At 44.2% G+C, this 21766-nt stretch overlaps 1 pseudogene; it reads right to left on the bottom strand.

The window, feature by feature from the left end:
• Positions 1-7704: 7704 nt before the first annotated feature.
• On the bottom strand, positions 7705-10546 carry LOC147914980 (septin-4 pseudogene; annotated as a pseudogene).
• Between the last annotated feature and the right edge of the window lie 11220 nt (positions 10547-21766).

Genomic DNA, 21766 nt, shown 5'->3' with positions numbered 1-21766 from the left:
ATGGGGCTGCTATTGGAGATGTTATTGGATATTTGGCACTGGTGGCCTGGAGGATGAGAGGGGTGTGTGTCATTGTTTAAAGAAATGAGGGGCATTCATGAGCCAGCAAGTTGAGGAAAAACCTTTCTAGCTGGGTGACCTTGGGCAACTCACTTCTGGGCCTCCGTTTCCACGCCTGAAAATGAGGGGATTAAACTAGGATAGGGGCCAGCAGCTTGGCTCTGATGAGAGGGAAACTCTGAACATATAGAGAGTCTCCTGGGGTAAACAGGAGATCTGAAGCTGTACTCAGGAGAACAGAGATGTAAAGGAGTTTCTTTAGAGAGAAACCAGTGGCTGCTGGAAGTCTGCAGAAGCAGCAGCAACTGCTGCCATTAGACCCAGACCTGGACGTCAAACTCAGGCTCCACAAAGCTCCACTGTTGGGAACTTGCTGCAGGCCACTAGTACTCATGTGCGCACTCATAATACCTCTTGGGTGCTTCCATGGGCAGTCTCTGTGTGGGCTGGGGGCGCTGGGCCTAGAGGAGGACACCTACGTCAAGGAAGACAGGCCCCATCACAAAGCCGTGTTTTCCACAATGGCAAGTACCCTCCTCCCCTTAGCCCCGGCTGCAGTCCAAGTGTGGACACAGACACATCTCAGAAGGCAGCTCGGCTAGCTCACCCTCAGCTGCTGGTGGAATCCAAGCTCTGCCCTGGCACTTGCTGCCTGGGCCCCAGAGAGTCCTGTGTGTCCTGAGGCACATTGGTGACAGCTTGCTTTGAGGGAAGTGAGGCCACAAGGGAGGCCTGGGACCGTGGAACTCATCTCTAAGCCAAAAATCATGGGGCCTCAATGGTCACAGTCCCCTTGTAATCACTGCACCACAAGCCCAACATGAGGCATGCTGGGTGAAATAAAAGCTGAAGACAGACTTCAAGCCATTCCACCTGCACAAACCCCATGTGCTAAGCCTGCAGCATTCATGGGTTTCTGAGAGAACTTGGCCTGGGCATAAGTGCCCAATCTAGCTTTGGTGATTATCTCATTGCCCGAAAGTCCCTTCCCCTTCCTGGGCCTCGGTTTCCCCCATTGAAAGAGAAAAGTGAACTCCCCCCAACTCCAGCTCTCATGTTCTTTGTTGGCACAGGTAGAGTCTGACACCTGGTCAGAAGCAGGGCCAAGATATAAGCAGCCCTTGTGTGAGTCACTGACCACTGAGCCCTCTTCCCCACCTCCAGCCAGCAGGTGGCCTGGTCAACCTTGCTTCAATGTCCCTTAGCTCTTGGAGCTCTGGCTTTCCCTTGAAATTCAACATCCCACCAGGCGTTGATATTCTTGACTAGAGAACAATTTCCCAGGCACTGCTGGAGTGGGGTATTCAAGCCAAGTGTCTGGGGACTGGACGCTTAATTTGGCACAAAGGGTGACTCTCTGGGAAACTCAGATCAGCAACCACAGCCCCAGCCTGCTGTCCTGGGCTCCCTCTGCTTAGGTCAGGCCAACATGTCTGAAAAACTACTGGCCCCCTCCACTGGATCTTTCCTGCCCACCCATGGGTGAAGGTTGCATGGCACAGAGATAAACAAGGATGCTGTGCTTGGGCCAAGCCAGGGCCCAGGTTAAAAGCCAAGAATAAAGAGTGATTACCACAGGAAATCAGGATTTCAGATCTGCCTGACTAGCAAAGGCCACTTTTGCCTCTCGGTAGCAGTTTCCCTTAAGTGGTGCAAAAACTAATTGTACCTCCCTTCCCCCTGAGGTGATGAGTCACTGACTATAGTCAGAGAGCCCTGGTGGGGCCAAAGGGCTATCACTGCGTTGTATCTTTCAAGGAAACCTTAGCCAGTCCATTCAGCAAGGTCTGTGCAGAGGTAAGAAACCAAAATACCCCAAGCCTTACTTCTCCCCAAATTGTTCCCCAGAGTCCCATGATCCTGGGGTAGGCATGAGATGTGGGTGCAAGGCCAGGGAGCACTGTGTTTCCTGGCACCTGCTGAATGGCTGCAGTGAGGGGCAGTTTCGGAGCCAACAGGGTGCTAGAAGCCAGCCAGAGCATCCTTCCAATACCCTCTCTGCAGCAGGGAGGGGCACAGGAGCTCAGGGATGAGAGGGACTTACACACCTCCCAATGCCATTACCCACTGGAGTCTGACTCCCTTCTAGAGCCACCCCTGACCTCCTAGCCTCTGCTTGAATACCTCCCATGGCCAAAAACTCACTAACTCTAACAACTGCCCTTCAATCTTCGGGCAGTAAGTTACCAAGGTCTTCATTATACCCAGCCGAAATTTGTCTCCCCCGACCCTCCAGACCTAGAAGCTTTGCTGACTCATTTCACTGGAATTTGTTTTGTCCTTTGATGTCCACATCCTTTCAAGTGACCCATCTGTATATTTTTCTCTCCCAAATTAACCACAAGCCCCTTAAGGACAGGGAGTATGTCTTCTATTTTAACCTCTACTCACTTCAATTCAGTGAACATGTGCTGTGATGTCTGCCTGGGTGACCAGGCCTCTGCCCCCAGGAGGTGTCTGATCAATATGGATTGGCTGAAAGGATCCATTGATTAGTTTTCCACTCTGACTTAGGAGCACAGACAAGCCTTGAGGCTCTGGGCTTCGTTGACCCATAACTTGCCCTTCATTCTGGCTGTTCACCAGCTCATACCCACCTCCCAGCTTCACAGTTCACACGCTAAGACACAAATGTGGTCCCCACTAAAACCTTTCCCTTCACAATTATTGCTATCTAAATGTGCTGCCAAAATAGAATTTTTTTTCCAGGAAGAAGTGGCTACAGGAGAAGAGTTTCTACACCACATATGAATCCCTGGGGCAGGATGCTCCCTAAAGTGCTCCCAGCTTTGAGGAGCCAGCTCTGAGCCTCAGGTTCCTCATCTATGAAATAGGGAGAAAAAAGTCTACCTCATAGGGTTGCTGTGAAGATTCACTAAGGTAACATACTTAGCATGGTATAATCACTAAAATGAGTAGTGGCTATTATTTCAGCTAATGAGAAAATTATCAACACCAAGTCAGCAACTGTCAACTGTGACTACTTCAAATGCCTTCCCTCCAAAGGGATTAGGCTTGTGCATGTGTAATGGATGTGGAGGGATGGAAGAAGAACCTTAGACTTAAGTGGCATTGGAATGACCATGCTGCCACCAACTGTGGAGTCAGCTTCTCCAACTAGACACCACTCCATCTCTAGAAGACAGGGCTTGGTTTCAGACTTACTCTGTGAATTCCCAGAAACAGCCACTGTGGCGACTCCTGGAGCTAAATGACTTTGCCTGTGGTGGGTGTGCCAAGGAAATGACTTTGGCTGGCCCAGTCCTCCCACCTACAGTGTCAGAGCCTGAGCTTCTCTCAGGAACTGCCTCACATTCTGTCCCCCTCCTCCAGGCCTTCATTCAGCCCCCAAGGTGCAGCTGTCTCTTGCTTCTCCCCTCATGGCAGCTGGGCCAAAGGCAGCTGAGCAGAGGAGAGTGAAGGGACATGGTCATTTCTGTCACTCAGGACGGCCTTCCTCTGGCTGAGCAGCTGTTAGGGTGGCTTCTGTGTTAGATTTGCTTCCTCACCCAAGTATGCACCCTGCCCTCTGAAGCCAAGCTCCCTACTACCCAGGCCCAGTGTTTCTCCTCTTACTTGAAAAACCTGCCACTTGAAACACCACCAAACTACTCTGACAGAAAGACATAATGCTGGAGATGGGTTCCAGGCAGGGAAACAAGTAGCTCCTGAAATACACCAGAAAGTCCAAAATGGATGTGGCAGATTCTTCCCTATGTGGGATCATTCTGGGCTGAACAAAAAACTAAGGAATTCTGGCCTCAGTTCTGCCATCAAGCCCAAGAGGAAGGCATAGCACTTTCCTGCCCCCATTTTATAGACAGAGGGAGTAATCTGCCCAAGTCTCACAGTGAAGGCAGGACAGCATCTCTCTGCCCTCTGCTTCCAGTAGCTCTTGCTGAGGCATACCACACCACAGCCTGTCCTAGGGTGACCAATTGTCCCGGTTTGCCCAGGACTGAGGGTGTCTCCAGGACATAGGACTTTCAATGCTAGAACCAGGAAAGTCTTTGGCAAATTCTGATGAGTTGGTCAACCTAGCCTGTCCCCAAAATAGCAAGTCTGGGCCAGAGGTCACCAGTCTCCCATCCTGCTCTGGATTTAGCTGTCCATTGTAGCTGGAAATGAACAAGCTACCATCTGACAGAAAAAGAACCTGAGTAGCGAGGGTCAAGCTGCTATGAAAAGCCTCCCAGGGTCCCGTGCCCCATTTTCAGCAGCTCTGCTCCATTCTTTCAATAATTCCTTTTCCTCTCAACTCTGAGCCTCTGAGCAAGAGAGAATGAAAGGAGGAGGAAAGATAGTTCTAGGGTTCCTTTCAGAAAGCCCATATCTTGGGATTCTGTTAACATCTCCATGAATGCAGAGCCTCCCTGTGTTTCTCCTAGGCTCCGGATTTTTCTTTGTCGAGGAAGTCTACCTAAGCAAAACATCCCTGTGGCTCAGGAGCCAACAGGAGGCTGGTTGTATCATCCCCCAGGAGCCAAATGACATGTCACCCTAAAGACACTGAAGTCTTCCTTAGGTATCATTGAGACGGCCTCCTCTGGTTCCTGGCCTGTTTTCCAGAGTTTGTGTTTTGCATAATTGATAGATACAGCAGGGAGTAAACCACCTTGTCCCCTGACGGCCTGAGAAGTCACATCCAAGGGCAAGTAGGTTAGGTGTCTTGAGGACACAGGATCTTGGGGCCAGGGCAGCCCTATCCATCAAGAGCTGCTTTACTCCAGGGAATTCTCCAGGGCTGTGTGAGAAGACAGCCCCTGCTGACCCCATAGGGTACCCTTAGGACCTTCCTGTTGAGCTTCTGCTAGTTCTAATACCCAAAAAAACCCCATCAGGAATGCTTCCCTCAGTCCAGCATAATCTCCTCTGGGGAGACTCCAGCCCCTAATGTCCCAATCCAAGGATGAGAAGCATCTGTCCACCCCACTCCTTAGAAAAAAGGGGCTTGAGGAGCCGCTTGGGAGGAAGCTGACACTTAGAGAGAGAGATGGGCGGAATCAGGCTCTGTCCCCAGCTGTGGAACCAAAAGGGCTTGTGAAGCTTAACAACCATCATGCTGCCGTCCACGAGCCAGGCACCGTGGCTGGGCCACCAGAGAATTCCTGCTGGGAATGGAATCTGGGACAGACTCTACAGTCAGCCATTCCCAGATCAGAGGAACCAGAAGCCTTGGACACCAGCACCATTGTCTCCATCCTGGGACTGCCTGTGAGCCACGCAGCCTGGGGGACAGGATGGCGAAGGCCTAGTGCTCTCATGCTTTGCGAAGAGAGTACTTGGCCCACCTCCATGCTGCCCCACTTCCAGGGAGCCAGAGAAGACCAGCGGCCCAGCTGCCTGGGAGTCTTCTCTTCCCAGCTTCTGGGGAGCAGCTCTGCTGCTGAACAGGGCTGGAGAGCTGCAATTATCGAGACAGGACAAGAGCTATTTTGGGAAGGAGCCGTCCTGCTGCCAAGGCTTTTGACTTCCTAAACTAAAACAAGATGCACAGAGAAAGGGGGTGAGGGTGGGGGAAAACAGGGAGGAACTTGCGCAGTCAAAAACATCACATCCTGAACAAGGGGAAATACTAACCCCTTCCCAAAGGTATAGATTTGCATCAAGGGGTGAGCAAGAGGCTAACTGTTAAGATACCCCCTGGCTTTGGGAAGGAAGGGGTAACCTGACCATACACACACCCCCACCACTCCCTGCTGACTCCCTCTCTCCTAAGACCCTCCAAGAGCACTTATTCAGTTTGTCGCATTTATTTGGACATTTGAGCACAGACTATTTTATTTTGTTGTTTAAACATTTCCTGTCCATGTCTTATCTCCCTACCCAGACGGTAAATTTCTTAAGGCCAAAGAATGTGTGCGCTTATAAGTCTTCGGAGCTTTCCCCAATAGTGCCTAGCAGAGTGCTAGGCATCTGAATAAAAATTGTTTATGGAAGGAAGGGAGAGAAGAAGGAAGGAAGGGAGGGAGAAAGAGAGGAGGGAGAGAAGGATTTACTATCTTGCACGGAATTAATCTCTAAAAGTAGCTGTTCCCACCCACAGCTGAGCTCAAGGCACTGGGCTGGATAAGAAGCCATGGCAGAGGGGGTGGCAGCCGCGTTTCTGGCACCTCCCCTTCAGCTGTTCCATTATCTGAGCTCAGGCTATCCTACCCCCTCCCATTTGTTTCCATCTGTAGTCAACTGTCCATCCTGGGCTAGATCATGGAGAGGACCTATTAGAGGCCATGCTAGGCTTTCGGGAAGGGAGACATATGGCAAGAGAAAGAATGCAGGCAGGAATCGCTCAGACTATCTTATCAAACATGGGCCAAGAAGAACTAAGGTACTTATGGGAACAATGCACTGTGAAATCAGGACACTCTTCGCCAAATTCAGGACACAGGGCTGCTGAGAGCAGAGTTCACCTTGTGCCTTTCCAAGTTGAGGACTCAAATAGTGTGTAACCCAGAAAAACGTCCCCTTTCTGGAGTGCCCTAGGCTGGAGAGGGGAGATCCAAGTGGGGACGGATCCAACCTATGGCTTCCCAGACAGCCTTCCCATAGAGCACTCAGCAGGATTCATCGTCTGCCAGAAGGTCTCTACTCTTTTTCTCCATGGCTGCAACTAGCTCATATAGCACCTTCATGCAAACCCCCATCCAAGGAGATGCAGCCCTACAGGTGCACAGCTTGGCAAGTAGAACACAGGCTAGATTTCAGCCCCCACTTACTCTCTCTGCCAGGTGCCCTTGTTCAGTAAACAACCTGACCAACCATAAGGAGCAGGTCTGTCTGTCTCCCTCCATACATGCTTCCATTTGAGGGTAAGAAAGGGACTTGGATAAGGGGGAGCACAGGAAGACTGGAAGTAACTTCCTGGGGGTGTTCTTACCTCCTCATCTGTCATAACGAAGCAGCAGAAGCCATGCATTCCCAGGGGGCAGCAAATGGATTCAGAGAGTGCCAACAAGAAGGGAAAAAGAGAATTTTACTAATGATGTCCAGTGGACTTGGGCATAACCTGGCCCAAATTCCTTCCTAGCACAAGTGACCCAAATAATAACAGCTAGCATTTACTGAGTGCTCTCTGTTGCCAGGCACCATGCTAAGTGCTTTACAGGTAATAGCTTGGTCAGTCCTCACAAGAACTCCAAGAGGAAGCCATTTTTCCCATTAACAGATGGGGAAACTAATGACTGGAGAGGTAAAATAACCTACCCAAGGTCACAGTCAGAAAATAGTGGACACAGGGCTCAAACTCAATAATCTAAGTCCAGAGTCCATACTTTACTAAACTTCTACTTTATACAGCTTTGCTCCCTCTGAGGGGCAGGGCTGCCCTTCTCTGTTCTTTGCTGTCCATCACTGAGAGGGCTCATGCTGGTTGGAAATGGATTGCATTCCCAGGGCTCTCTTCTCCCTAGGAACTTCCTCATCCAGAGCCCTGGCTTCCCTCATGCTCAAAGGGCTGGAGAATATTTTGGGCTACAATGCTCAAAGCAGGAACTCCTTTCCACCAAAATTAACTATATGAGGGCTGGTCCCCATCTTCCCTCCCACCAGAGAGGTCAAGAGTACCAAGGGAGTGGGAGGGAGTCAGGGGGTCACCAGGCCCTGGGGACATTTCTCAAGGATTCTCGAGTTGGCTACAGGACCCACTCATGGCCTCAAGGTGGAGGCCCAGACATCCCTGGAGATCCCACCTGAGCAGTAGCCAATAAGTACCTCCTAGGTCCTGGGGTGAGGGCTTGAGGAGGGTTCTGAGGAACCAGAGAGACACACGAGGATACCCCTCAACCTGAATTAGTGTGGAGTCAGCTCTGAAGTAAGATATGAAGCAGATAGTTCATTTTGGTGGTTTTTTTTTTTTAATCACATGATAGGTAAGACCAGCTAAGCTGAAAGGCCATGGTCTTAAATTGTTCTCCATTCCAGAAGTGACTACTTCCCATTAAAAGGAGACTCTTGAAAATGACAAAGGTTCCAAGTCCCAAAGGGATGACTCTAATGGTAGAATTATAGGCAAGATGAGAAGTTCCTCTGCTCCTTCAAGTCAAAACCCCAGTGTACTGGCCTAACAGACCTAGCTCTGCAGATACACAGAGGCCACCCTCCTACCTGTCCTCCTGCCTCCCAAAGCCCCACAATGGACCCACAGGAGGGAAACGCACAGACCTTTGAGCCACCAGATGACACGATTGTACATTTCCTCAGAGACATCTGAAAGTAACAGATTGTTGCCTTTTTTCTCTCTGTGGGATGTACACGCCATCCCCCCCACTACTTAATATCTCCCTTTCTAGCTCCACATTTCTCCACCCAAAGGTGCCCTCAGCCCTTGATCCTCTCCAAAAAGCTCCTCCAGCCTAGGACTAAATGTCACACTCCCACTTTCCCTCTCCCTTTTTTTCCACCCTCTTTTTGTCACTGTTAATGCCTTTCCCCTCTTCGAAGTGTAAGTCCCAGATCATCTACGCTCCACCCTCTCCGCTTTGTTGCCGGAATATTTACCTGAGGATCTTATTCACTTTACTAGCCCTTACCAGCCCTCACCCCAGCTCAGTTCTTCATCTCCTCTCTCTTGAAGCTGCTTCCCACTCTGCAAACCACTCTCTACAACCCTCCATTGAGAAGTTAAGCAGTGTTGCCTGGAAGAGTCAATGTCTGACGCTGGCCCAAGCATCGTTATCAATGTCATTAGCTTGGAGCTCAAAGAAGCTAGCGGGGAAGGAATGGAGCAATGGGCTCAAGAATGGGACTAGCTTTGGCACTGGCAGGGGGCAGCTCTGAGGCCCAGAATGAAGAGGGGGCCTTTCCTGCCCACCCCAACATCCCACCTCACTAAATTGGGGCTGCACCTTGGCAGTCTGCTTCTTCACATACCCAAGAAGAAAGCACTAAACCTTTGATTGGGTTGTTTGGAGGTGTGCTTGGGGGCCTGTGGCACTTCCCTCAATGGTGCCCGGCTCGGAGACTCCTTTGGTGATGGTAGTGGTGGTTGTGTTGCTGGTGCTGGTGGTAGTGATGGACTTGCCTTCTCTCTCTGGAACATCGGATCCTCACAGAAAGGGCTTGAGTCCATTTCAAAAAAGGACAATAAAGGGTCTAGGGGAGGAGGGGACTTAGGCTCAAAATCAGGTGTTGTCGGCCGACTTTGGGGCATTTCAACTTCAGGATTGAGTAAGGCCCACCATGAGGAGTCGGGCCCATACCTAGGTAAAGACCGTGGGGGTAAAGGCCGAGGGATCAGTTCCAGTTCTGCATGGACAGAGGACTTTCGGGAGGGTTCTGGATACCTGAGTGCGGGTCCTGGGGACATGTAGACACTTTCTGAGGGTCTTTGGGTCTGCTGCTTATAGACGGGCTCTGGAGTGACAAACATGGAGGATTTGTGGGGGCTCTCAGACACTGCTCGAGATGTCACACGGTGAGCTGACTGTACCGACTGTACTCCTGGGCAGATGGTGACCCTGCGGCCGACCTCGCCATCTCCTCGGATTGAGGACCTCATGTTGGACTCCACTTCTGATGATATTAAGACCTTTGAGGAGGGCTTGGTTTCACTGTAGACAGAATGCTTGTGGATAGACTCAGGTTCTGGACGCACAGAAGCTCGTTGTCCACCATCCAAATCTTTAAGGATGGAGAGTCTGAGGGATGATTCCAAGTTCATATTCCTATGCAAGGGCTTGGGTTCTATATAAATTGAACTTTGACGACCCATTTCAGACTCTTGGCCAAGGATCCTTCTCTGTGTTGTCCGAGAATCTGCATAGACGCGACTGCTGCTGCGTTCGGGGCTAGAGGGTCTCCTTGGAGATCTGATCTCAGCAGCAGTCAAACTCTTTCGGATGGGCTCAGTTTGGACTGCTTCATCCTTTGGGCAAACCAAAGTCCTCCGGGGAACTCTGACCCCTTGTGGGTACTGGACCTTGGAGGGTGGGTCTTCTTCTTGTAAGATTTGTAAGTTATCCTTCTGGTCTACAAAACTCAACCGGCGAGAGGATTTGGCATCTGGGGTTAATGAGTACCGATTACTGATTTCACGCCCTGACTTGCTCTCACACCCTCTTCGTGTGGATTCTTCCCTGGATGGACTAACAGTCTGCTGCATCTGGACGGCATGGGAAGCTGATGTCTGAGTTTGCTGGATCTTTCGCTGAAGAGAGGAATGGCGGTATGCTTCTGATTTTGATCGGGTCTCGGTTCCTCGAGGGATAGGTGCTCCAGAGAGGCGGGGGCCTGACTGGGGGGAGGTAGATCGAGGATAGTCTGACGCTGAATGGGGAGTGGTGGAATGCCCAGCTTCTGATCTTCGGTGGGGCGAAGGGCTCAGGGAGACGGCAGCACTTCGCTGGCTTGAGGCAAGAACGTAACCATGTCCCCGTTGAGGGGTTGTGTTAGTAACCTCAGCCCCTTTCTGTGGTGAAACTGCTACCTTCGACCCAATTTTATTCATCTTGACCATTTGATAGACTGTGCCTCTCTGGGTAGATCCCATATTTTACCGGCTGGCTTGTATTCAGGGTCCTAATGAAGCCTGAATATTTACCCTCAGTGTTAAAAGCTGTTCTTGCACTCCCACAAAAGTGGCTGTTGTTCTAAGAGTGTCTCAGATAGTCCCCTTAGCTACCTGGCTGGTGATGTCATAAAGGAAGGAGCTTCCTATTAAACATCCTGGCATATAGCCACAATTCTTCAGAGAATCTCAAGCAGTAACTGCAAGGAAACTGTGGATTTGGAGTTGACGCCACCAAGGCTTTGGCCAAGTTCTTAGCAAAACCAAGACTTCCTGGTGTATAGGGAAGGCTCCAGACCCTCCATTACTCTTCCCAGATTCTAGGAATTCTCAGAGACTTATTCAGATAAGGAATCGGCCTGAATATTCTACTAAGGCAAGGCTACTCAAATCAATCATGCTGTGTTAGCCCCAGTTTTAATGGGGTGCAAGGCACAAAGTTGTCCCAATCTGGTTTGGAACTGCACTGTATGAAAGTCAAAAAATAGAGCTCCAGTCCTTTCCAGGTTTCACGGGTGGTTTGTTTGACCCTGGGGTAAAAATCCAAGTTACCCAAATCATAAATTCTCACATTCTTTGTCCAGGAGTAAGCGTAGGATTGTAGAAGGGATTTGGAGTTAGTCATTGGTTTCAATCATAAATAACTAGTTGTGCACCTTGGACAAGTTATTTGACTTGCCTGATCCTTGGTTTCTTCATCTGGAAACCACTGCCTGGTAGGTGGGTGTCACACAATAAATGTTAGTGTCCTTTTTCATGATCCTCTCCTCTCAGCTATCCTAATCAGCCACACTCTGGTTCTTTCTTGATTTGAAGAATGCCTTTCCAACACGGATGACGAATGTGGATAAGAGAGACACTGTCATCTTTCTCTTCTTTTCACATGCTTCCCTCTTTCTCTCTCTTTCAGACATAGACCGCACCATATTCAACATTCTACTATTGATCTGAAGGGGCATGATGGTTATAGGATGGTCAGATTCATTGTTTCTGGATCTTTAAATTCAGCCTTGATTAGAGACATGAAGTTGAAACCAAAACCACACATTTTTAGGTAACAGGAATCTCAACAGATTGAGAAACTGTGAGCTACTGACACAAGTCTTTCGAATATAATACACTCGGCTAGCCATTATATCTTGCTTTATAAAAAAGGATAAAAGTGGGAGAATATTCACAAGTCAGATATCTTGATGACACTAAGGGTAAGCCAGGTTGAAATGAAGATGGTTCTTATTGATTTATATTTATTTGCTATCTTGTCATCATAAAATTGAGACTGGCTGACTTGAACAAAGCTTTCCAATGAGATCCTACTTTAAATATGATTATTTATTGATATACAACCTTCAACCATGAGACTATAATGCTTATTTGTATGTCTGGGAAGATTATATTTCTCTTTGTAAGTTTACTAAGAGAGAGTGAGTTTGAATTTCCCAATTAACATGTAACATTAAGTCTGCTATCACTTTCTGATCATATTAAAATCAGCTCAGTTGTTTAAATAATTGTTTATAGTCTCTTAATGTTGGGGAAAATATGTATTTTCCTTTCAGCATTCAATTTCAGTACAATTAAACATAAAGGGTGACTTTAGCAGAAATGTTGCAAAACACAACACAGAATCTTGACATTTTCCTCCTCATGAATAATGTAACTCAAATTAATCTGTGCCTGAGATACAGATGGGTTCTTTTAAGGTGACCCCAGCTTCTCTTGCTCTCCCTACTGGCAGGGTTGTGATGAAGATAAAATGTGATGACAGATGTAAAAGCTATAGTATACTGTTTTATTTTGAATGAAAGGCAGGTAGTGAGGAACAGGTGTGCCAGGTATAGCCATTTGGTTGATGGGCTCTGTAGTAGCCAGTCTCCAACATGGCCCCCAATGATCCTCACCTTCTAGTATTCATACTTTTGCATAGTCCCCTCTCATTCTAAATCAGGGCTTGCCCTGTGTGACCAATAGAAATGGTGACCAATAGCAGAAATGATATCTGACTTCTGAGGCTAGATCATGATGGCATTGCAACTTTTGCCTTGGTGCCTCGGATTGCTCCCTCTGGGGGAAACCAGCTGCCATGTGGTGAGGACACTCAATGGGAGACCCATGTGGAAAGGAAGTGAGGTCCCTAGTCAACAGCCACAACCAATTTGCCAGTCATGTAAGTTAGCCAACTTGAAAATGCATCAAACTTGCAACCTCAAGAGAAACTCTGAGCCACAACTGCCCAGCTGAGCCACTTCCGAATTCCTGACACACAGAAACTGTTAGAAATGATAAATTGTTATTGTTGTTTTTTTTTTTTTTTTTTTTTTTTTAGAGATTTTATTTATTCAGTTTTTTTCCCCCCAAAGCCCCAGCAGACAGTTGTATGTCATAGGTTCACATCCTTTTAGTTGCTGTACGTGGGACTCGGCCTCACGTTGGACGGAGAAGTGGTGCCTCGGGGCGCTCCCAGGATCCGAACCCAGGCCGCCGGCATCAGAGTGCGCGCACTTAACCGCTAAGCCACGGAGCCGGCCCCGTTATTGTTGTTTTAAGTCACTAAGTTTTGGAGGGGATTTCTTATGCAGCAATAGATAATGTAAGACCCATTTCTCTAGCATAAACTCTCTTTTTTTTTTTTTTTTAAAGATTTTATTTATTTATTTTTTCCCCCCAAAGCCCCAGTAGATAGTTGTGTGTCATAGCTGCACATCCTTCTAGTTGCTGTATGTGGGACGCGGCCTCAGCATGGCCGGAGAAGCAGCGCGTCGGTGCGAGCCCGGGATCCGAACCCGGGTCGCCAGAAGTGGAGCGCGCTCACTTAACCACCAAGCCACGGGGCCGGCCCTAGCATAAACTCTCATTAACCAAGCACAGAGCCCAGTATATAAACCAGAATAGCAACTTACTAATATGCTTTGAGATACACAACTGTTGAGCTCATTGGAAAGCCAGATCATTCTCTCCCTATAGACCAACTTCGATAGGAACAAAGGTTGCCTGGTGAACATGGAATTGGATCAAGAAGTTATACGATGATCCACAAGAGGGCAACACCTGCCACAGAGCACTAGGCATACCTAGTGCACCCCCATGCACCTACCCACAATGCTTTAGTTGGGCATTCCCAGTGTCCAGCTCTTAAAGCTTCATTTTCCTATGCCTTACACTGACCATTCCTTTCTGTTAGTTTTTCTTCAAATGTTATGGATTAAGTTTTATGATTATTTAATTATAATGACGTTCTAGTCCTGCTTCCCATTGTTTTGACTTTTAAGTATTCCTAAACTCTTTGTATTCTCCAAAATGAAAACAGCTTTACAGAGAATTATAAAAAGCTGAAATCACCTGAAAGGATCACTTTACTATTTTAATAAGCATCTTTCCAGATATCTCTCTATGCATTTACCACATGAAGATATTTATTCATAAATTTACATAAATGGGGTCCTATTACACCTACTAGCATACTACTACTAGCATTATTCCATAATATGTTATGGACATCTGTGTCAATAAATCTATAGCTATGACATAATTTCTAATTAGTCCACTTATGGTTGTTCCATAATTAAAATTTTTTTCATTGTGGTAAAATACACATAGCATAACATCTACCATCTAAACCATTTTTAAGTGTACAGTTCAGTAGTATTAAATACATTCACATTGTTGTGCAACCATCACCACTATCCATCCCCATAACTCTTTTCATCTTGTAAATGTACTATTTTAACCATTTTTAAATATACAATGCATTGGCATCAAGTACATTAATGATGATGTGCAACCATCACCACTATTCATTTCCAGAACTTTTTCATCATCCCAAACAAAAACTCTGTACACCTTAAACAATAACTCACCATTCTCCCCTCCCCCCAACCCCTGACAACTACCATTATATTTTCTGTCTTTATGATTTTGACTATTCTAAGTACCTCATATAAGTGTAACCATATAGTATTTTCTTTTTATGATTGGCTGATTTTACTTAGCATAATGTCCTCAAGGTTCATCCATTATGTAGCATATTGCAGAATTTCTTTCCTTTTTAAGGCTGAACAATATTCTATTGTATGTACATACTACATTTTGCTTAGCCATTCATCCATTGATGGACACTTGGTTTGCTTCCACATTTTAGCTATAATGCTATTAACATGGGTGTACAAATGTTTCTTGGAGACGCTACTTTCAATTCTTTGGGGTATATACTCAGAACTGGAATTGCTGGATCATATGGTAATTCTTCTATTTTTAACTTTTTGAGGAACTGCCATACTGTTTTCCACAATGACTGTATCATTTTACATTCCCACCAATAGTGCACAGGGTTCCAATTTCTCCACATCCTTGCCAATACTTTTCTGGGTTTTTTTGTGGTTGTTTTTGCTGAGAAAGATTCGCCCTGAGCTAACATCTGTTGCCAATCTTCCCCTTTTTGCTTGAGGAAGATTCACCCTGAGCTAATATCTGTGCCAATCTTCCTCTATTTTGTATGTGGGTTGCTACCGCAGCATGGCCACTGATGAGTGGTGTAGGTCCATGCCTGGGAATCGAACCCAGGCCGCAGAAGTGGAGTGCACCAAACTTAACCAGTGGGGCCACGAGGCGGCCCTGACACTGTTCTGTTTTTTGATAGTAGCCATCCTAATAAGTGTGAGGTGGTAACTCATTGTGGTTTCGATTTGCATTTCCCTAATGATTAGTGATGTTGAGCATCTTTTCATGTGCTTGTTGAGGATTTGTATATCTTCTTTGGAGAAATGTCTATTCAAGTCCTTTGCCCAATTTTGAATTGCATTGGTTTTATGGCTTTTTTTTTTTTTTTTTGGTGAGGAAGATTAGCCCTGAGCTAACATCTGTTGCCAATCCTCCTCTTTTTGCTGAAGACTGGCCCTGGGCTAACATCCATGCCCGTCTTCCTCTACTCTGTATGTGGGATGCCACCACAGCATGGCTTTATAAGCAGTGTGTAGATCTGGGCCCCTGAATTGCATTGTTTTTTGTTGTGGAGTTTTAGGAGTTCTCTATACATTCTGACTATTAATCCCTTACCAGATACATGATTTGAAAATTATTTCTCCCATTCTATGGGTTGCCTTTTTACTCTGTGGATAGTGAAATTTTAAATTTCATGAAGCCTAATATATTTTTTATTTTGTTACCTGTGCCTTTGGTGTCATATCCAAGAAATCATTGCCAAATCCAATGCCATAAAGCTTTTGTCCTGTGTTTTCCTCTAAGAGTTTTATTGTTTTTGGTCTTACATTTAAGTCCTTGATCTGTTTTGAGTTAATTTTTGCATATGGTGTTAGAAAAGGGTCCAGTTTCATTCTTTTGCATGTGAATATCCAGTTTCCCCAGCACCATTTGTTGAAAAGACTGTCCTTTCCTCATGGTCTTGGCACCCTTGTGAAAAATCTTTTGACTATATATGCGAGGGTTTCTTTCTGGGCACTCTATTCTATGCCATTGAACTATATGCCTGTCTTTATGCCAATAGCACACTGTTTTGATTACTGTAGTTTTGTAAGTCTTGAAATCAGGAAGTGAGTCCTCCAGTTTTGTTCTTCTTTTGCAAGATTGTTTTGGCTATTCAGGGTCCATTGAGATTTCATATGAATTTTAGGATGGGTTTTTTCTATTTCTCCAAAAAAAGTCATTGGGGTTTTGATAGGAATTGCATTGAATCTATAGATCTCTTTGGGTAGTATTGACATTTTAACAATATTAAGTCTTCCAGTACATGAATATGGATATTTTTCCATTTATTTATGTTTTCTTTAATTTCTTTCAGCAATGTTTTGTCATTTTCATAGTATAACTGTTTCACCACCTTGGTTAATTTTATTCTTTTTGATGCTATTGTAAATGGAATTGTTTTTGTAATTTCCCTTTCAGATTGTTCATTGTTCATGTATGGAAATACAACTGATTTTGTGTGTTGCCTTTGTACCCTGCTACTTTGCTGAATTCATTATTAGTTCTAACAAGATTTTTTTGTGTGTGTGTGAAATCTTTAGGGTTTTCTACACATAAGCTCATATCATCTGCAAACAGAGATGATAATTTTACTTCTTCCTTTCCAATTTGGATGACTTTTATTTCTTTTTCTTGCCTAACTGCTCTGGCTAGAACTTCCAGTACTATGTTGAATAGAAGTGGTGAAAACAGGCATCTTTCTCTTGTTCCTGATCTTAGAGGAAAGAAAAGCCTTCAGTCTTTCCATACCATTGAGTATAATGTTCACCATGGGTTTTTCATATATGGTTTTTATTCTATTGAGGTAATTTCCTTCTATTCCTAGTTTGTTGAGTGTTTTCGTCATGAAAGGGTATTGAATTTTGTCAAATGCATTTTCTGCATCGAGATAATCATGTTTTTTTTTCCTTCATTCTGTTACTGTGGTGTATTACACTGACAGATTTTCATATGTTGGAACATCCTTGCATTTCACAAATAAATCCCACTTGTCATGGTGTATAATCTTTTCACTATGCTGCTGAATATTGTTTTTTGTTGAGGATTTTTGCATCAACTTTCATAAAGGATGTTGGTCTGTAGATTTCTTGTAGTGTCTTTGTCTGGCTTCGGTATCAGGGTAATGCTGGCCTCAGAATGAATTAGGGAGTTGTCTTTCCTCTTCAATTTTTTGGAAAACTTTGAGAAAGATTGGTATGAGTTCCTCTTTAAATGTTTGGTAGAATTCACCAGTGAAGCCATCAGGTTCAGGGCTTTCCTTTGTTGGGAGACTTTTGATTACTAATTCAATCTCCTTACTAGTTATAGGTCTATTCAGATTTTCTATTTCTTCATGATTTGTCTTGAAAGGTCTTGTGTTTCTAGGAATTTGTCCATTTCATCTAGGTTACCCAATTTGTTGGTATACAATTGTTCATAGTATTCTCTTATAATCCTTTTTATTTCTGTAGAATCAATAGTAATGTAATGTATCCACTTTAATTTCTGATTTTAGTAATTCGAGACTTATTTTTCCTTAGTCCATCTAACTAAACATTTGTCAATATCACTGATCTTTTTGAAGAACCAACTTTTGGTTTCATTTATTTTCTTTTTCTAATTTATTTTCTTTTTTATTTTTATTTATTTATCTTGGTGAGGAAGATTGGCTCTGAGCTAACATCTGTTGCCAATCTTCCTCTTCTTGCTTGAGGAGGATGGTCCCTGAGCTAACATCTGTGCCAATCTTCCTCTATTTTGTATGTGGGATGCCGCCATAGCATGGCTTGATGAGTGGTGCATAGGTCCACGCCCAGGACCCAAGCCTGTGAACTCTGGGCCACTGAACCAGAGTGCGCAAACTTAACTGCTATGCCACCAGGCTGGCCCTTCACTGATTTTCTTTATTGTTTTTCTAGTCTCTATTTCATTTATCTCTGTTCTAATCTTTATTATTTCCTTCCTTCTTCTAGCTTTGGGTTTAGTCTGTTCTTCTTTTTCTAGTTTCTCAAACTGTAAAGTTAGCTTGTTGATTTAAGATCTTTCTTGTTTTTTAATGTGTTTATAGCTATAAACTTCCCCCTTAGCACAGTTTTTGCTGTGTCCCATAAGTTTTGGTACGTTGCATTTTCATTTTCACTCATCTCTAAAAGTATTTTCTAATTTCCCTTTTGATTTCTTCCTTGATCCATTGGTTGTTTAAAAGTGTGTTAATTTCCACAATTTTGTGAATTTTCCAGTTTTCCTTTTGTTAATGATTTCTAACATCAGCCTATTGTAGTCAGAGAAGATACTTTGTATGATATCTATCTTTTAAAATCTAGTGAGGGGCCGGCCCAGTGGCACAGCGGTTAAGTTCACTCACTCCACTTCGGCGGCCTGGGGTTCACAGGTTCAGATCCCAGGCGCGGACCTACGCACCGCTTATCGAGCCATGCTGTGGCAGGTGTCCCACATATAAAGTAGAGGAAGATGGGCACAGATGTGAGCCCAGGGCCAATATTCCTCAGCAAAAAGGGGAGAATTGGCAACAGATGTCAGCTCAGGGCTAAACTTCCTCACCAAAAAAATAATAATAAAATAAAATAAAACATCTATTGAGACTTAATTTGTGTCCTAAAACATGGTCTATCCTGGAAAATGTCCCATGTACACTTGAGGAGAATGTGTGTGTATTCTGTTGTTGGGTAGAGTGTTCTGTATATGTCTGTTAGGTCTAATCGGTTTATTGGGTTAAGTCTTCTATTTCTTTACTTATATTCTGTCTGGTTGTTCTACCCATTATTACGAGTGGATTTTTGAAGTCTCAAATTATTATTATAGAATTGTCTATTTCTCCCTTCAATTCCGTCAGTTTTTGCTTCATATATTTTGACAGTCTGTCATTAGCTGCATAAATATAAATTATGTCTTTTTTTCTGTCTTGAACCTTTTATTAATATATAATGTCCTTCTTTGTCTCTTGTAACCTCTTTTGATTTAAAGTCTACTTTGTCTGATATTAGTATAGTCACCCCTGCTCCTTTTGTTTACTATTTTGCATGGTATATCTTTTTCCATCCTTTCACTTTTAACCTCTTTGTGTCTTTGGATCTCAAGTGAGTCTCTTGTAGACAGCATACAGTTGGAGCATGTGTTTTCATCCATTCTGTCAATCTGTCTTTTGATTGCAGAGTTTGATTCATTTAAATTTAAACTAATTACTGATAAGGAGAGTCTTACTTCTGTCATTATGCTATTTGTTTTCTATATGCCTTATAGCTTTTTTGTCCAACATTTCCTGCATTAGTTTTCTTTTGTGTTTAGTTGATTTTCTGTAGTGAAATGTTTAAATTCCTTCTCATTTCCCTTTGTGTATATTCTATAGCTATTTTCTTTGTGGTAACCATGGGGATTATAGTTAGCATCCTAAAGTTTTAACAGCATAATTTGAATTTATACCAGTTTAACTTCAATAACATACAAAAACTCTGTTCCTTTACAGCTCCATCCGCGCTCCTTTCAGTTGGTGATGTCACAAAATTACATCTTTATATATTGTGTGCCCCAAAACATTAATTAATTCCTTTAAATGCATTAGTTTCTTAAATTATGTAAAAAACAAGATTTGGAGTTACAAACCAAAGTTACAGTAATACTAGCTTTTTAATAACTACTGCTGTTTTCTCTCTTTAAATGTATTCATCTCTCAAATCACGTAGAAAACAAAAAGTGCAGGTATAGACCATTGTTACAATCATACTAGTTTTTATAATCACCCCTGAATTTACCTTTAATAAGATATTTATAGGGCCGGCCCCGTGGCTTAGCGGTTAAGTGCGTGCGCTTCGCTGCTGGCGGCCCGGGTTCAGATGCCGGGCACACACCGATGTACCGCTTCTCCGGCCATGCTGAGGCCATGTCCCATGTATAGTAACTAGAAGGATGTGCAACTATGACATACAACTATCTACTGGGGCTTTGGGGGACAAAATAAATAAATAAATAAAATTATTTTTTAACAAAAGATATTTATTTCTCCATATGACTTTGAGTTAGTCTAGTGTCCTTTCATTTCACTTTTGCAGGACTCCCTTGAGCATTTCTTGCAGAGCAGGTCTAGTGGTTACAAACTCCCTCAGCTTTTGTTTATCTGGGATGTCTTCATTTCTCCCTCACTTTTGAAGGACAATTTTGCCAGATATAGGATTCTTGGTTGACAACTTTCTTTTCTTTTAGCGCTCTGAATATGTTAGCCCAATGTCTTCTAGCTTTCAAAGATTCTGATGAGAAATTTGCTCATTATCTTATTGAGGATCCCTTATATATGAAAATTCACTGTTCTCTTTCAAGATTCTCTTTGTCTTTTGAAAATTTGATTATAATGTGTCTGGGTGTGGGTCTCTGAGTTCATCTTATTTGTAGTTCGTTGAGCTTCTTGGCTATTTATATTCATGTCTTTCATCAAATTTGGGAGGTTTTCAGCTATTATTTCTTCAAATATTCTCTCCCCCCTTCTTTCTCTCTCTGCTTCTTCTAGGAACCACCATGATGAGTATGTTGGCTCACTTGATGGTGTCCCATAGGTTCCATAGGCTCTGTTGACTTTTCTGTGTCTCAGACTTGATAATTTCCATTGTCCTATCTTCAAGTTTGCTGATTCTTTCTTCTGCCTCCTCAAATATGCCTTTGTATCCCTCTAGTGACATTTTTATTTCACTTATTGTACTTTTCTGGTCCAGAATTTCTTTTTAGGTTTTTCTTTCTCTTTTCTGATGTTTCAATTTTGTTCATACATCATTTTCTTGACTTTCTCCACATCTTCCTTTAGTTCTTTGAGCACCTTCAAAAATTGGTTTTAAAGTCTTTGTCTAGTATATCCGCCATCAGATATTTTTCAGGGAGAGTTTCTATTTATTTTTTTCCTTTGAATGGGCCATACTTTCCTGTTTTTTCAATGCTTTGTGATTTTTTTTGTGTTGAACTAGACATTTGAATCTAATAAGGTTATAACTCTGGACATCAGATTCTTCTCTTTCCCAGGGTTTGCTGTTGTTTTTGTTTTTTGTTTTAAATTGTTGTAGGCTGTCTTTGTGCAGAGAATAAGCCTGAGGTGCGAACTTAAGGTCTTCTCAGGTCTTTTCTAAGCCTTTCCCTAGGCATGCATGGTCACTTCCTAACTTACCCCATATATGTAATTGTTTTTGAATGTCCTAGTCTTTAATGTCTGGCTCCCAAAAGGGGAAAAAAACAAAAAATAAAGGGGGAATTGGCCTTTTAAATCCCGCAGAAGTCACTTCAGCCAGAGGGGGAGGGGCTTGCAATAATGGGGGGAGGTACAACAACGGCTGCCCACCACTTTATCTATAGCTCTGTGATTAGAAGCAGCAATCAGTGATGAGAGTGCAGATCCCTAGTATTTGGAGGAGAGGGTCCTTTTTGCCCACCCTGGCTCCCACAAGCTGTGTGCAAGCTGCTCCAGGAACATGTGCACAGCTGCCTGCCACATGGCCAACGGTGGGAAATAGGTAGCTGCTACTGTGGTACGAGCTGAAATTGACCAAAATTAACCACGCAAGCCTTCCCCTGGAAGTTGCAAGCCTTCAACAGACTCCAGAGTTCCAAAATAGTTACACCAGACAGATTCTGCCAGTGTATTTGCTGTCTAGGTGGGTAGGCAGATTCCTGGTGCTTCCTACTCCACCATCTTCCCAGAATCCTCCCTGTTACATAATTCTTTAAACCAGTCCTTTATTGCTGGACATT

This window comes from Ceratotherium simum, chromosome 16 (genome assembly GCF_057802395.1).
Source record: "Ceratotherium simum simum isolate JZ-2026a chromosome 16, ASM5780239v1, whole genome shotgun sequence".
Taxonomy (NCBI): Eukaryota; Metazoa; Chordata; class Mammalia; order Perissodactyla; family Rhinocerotidae; genus Ceratotherium; species Ceratotherium simum.
The sequence above is the reverse complement of the archived record's forward strand: the minus strand, read 5'-3'. Positions and strand labels throughout refer to the sequence as shown.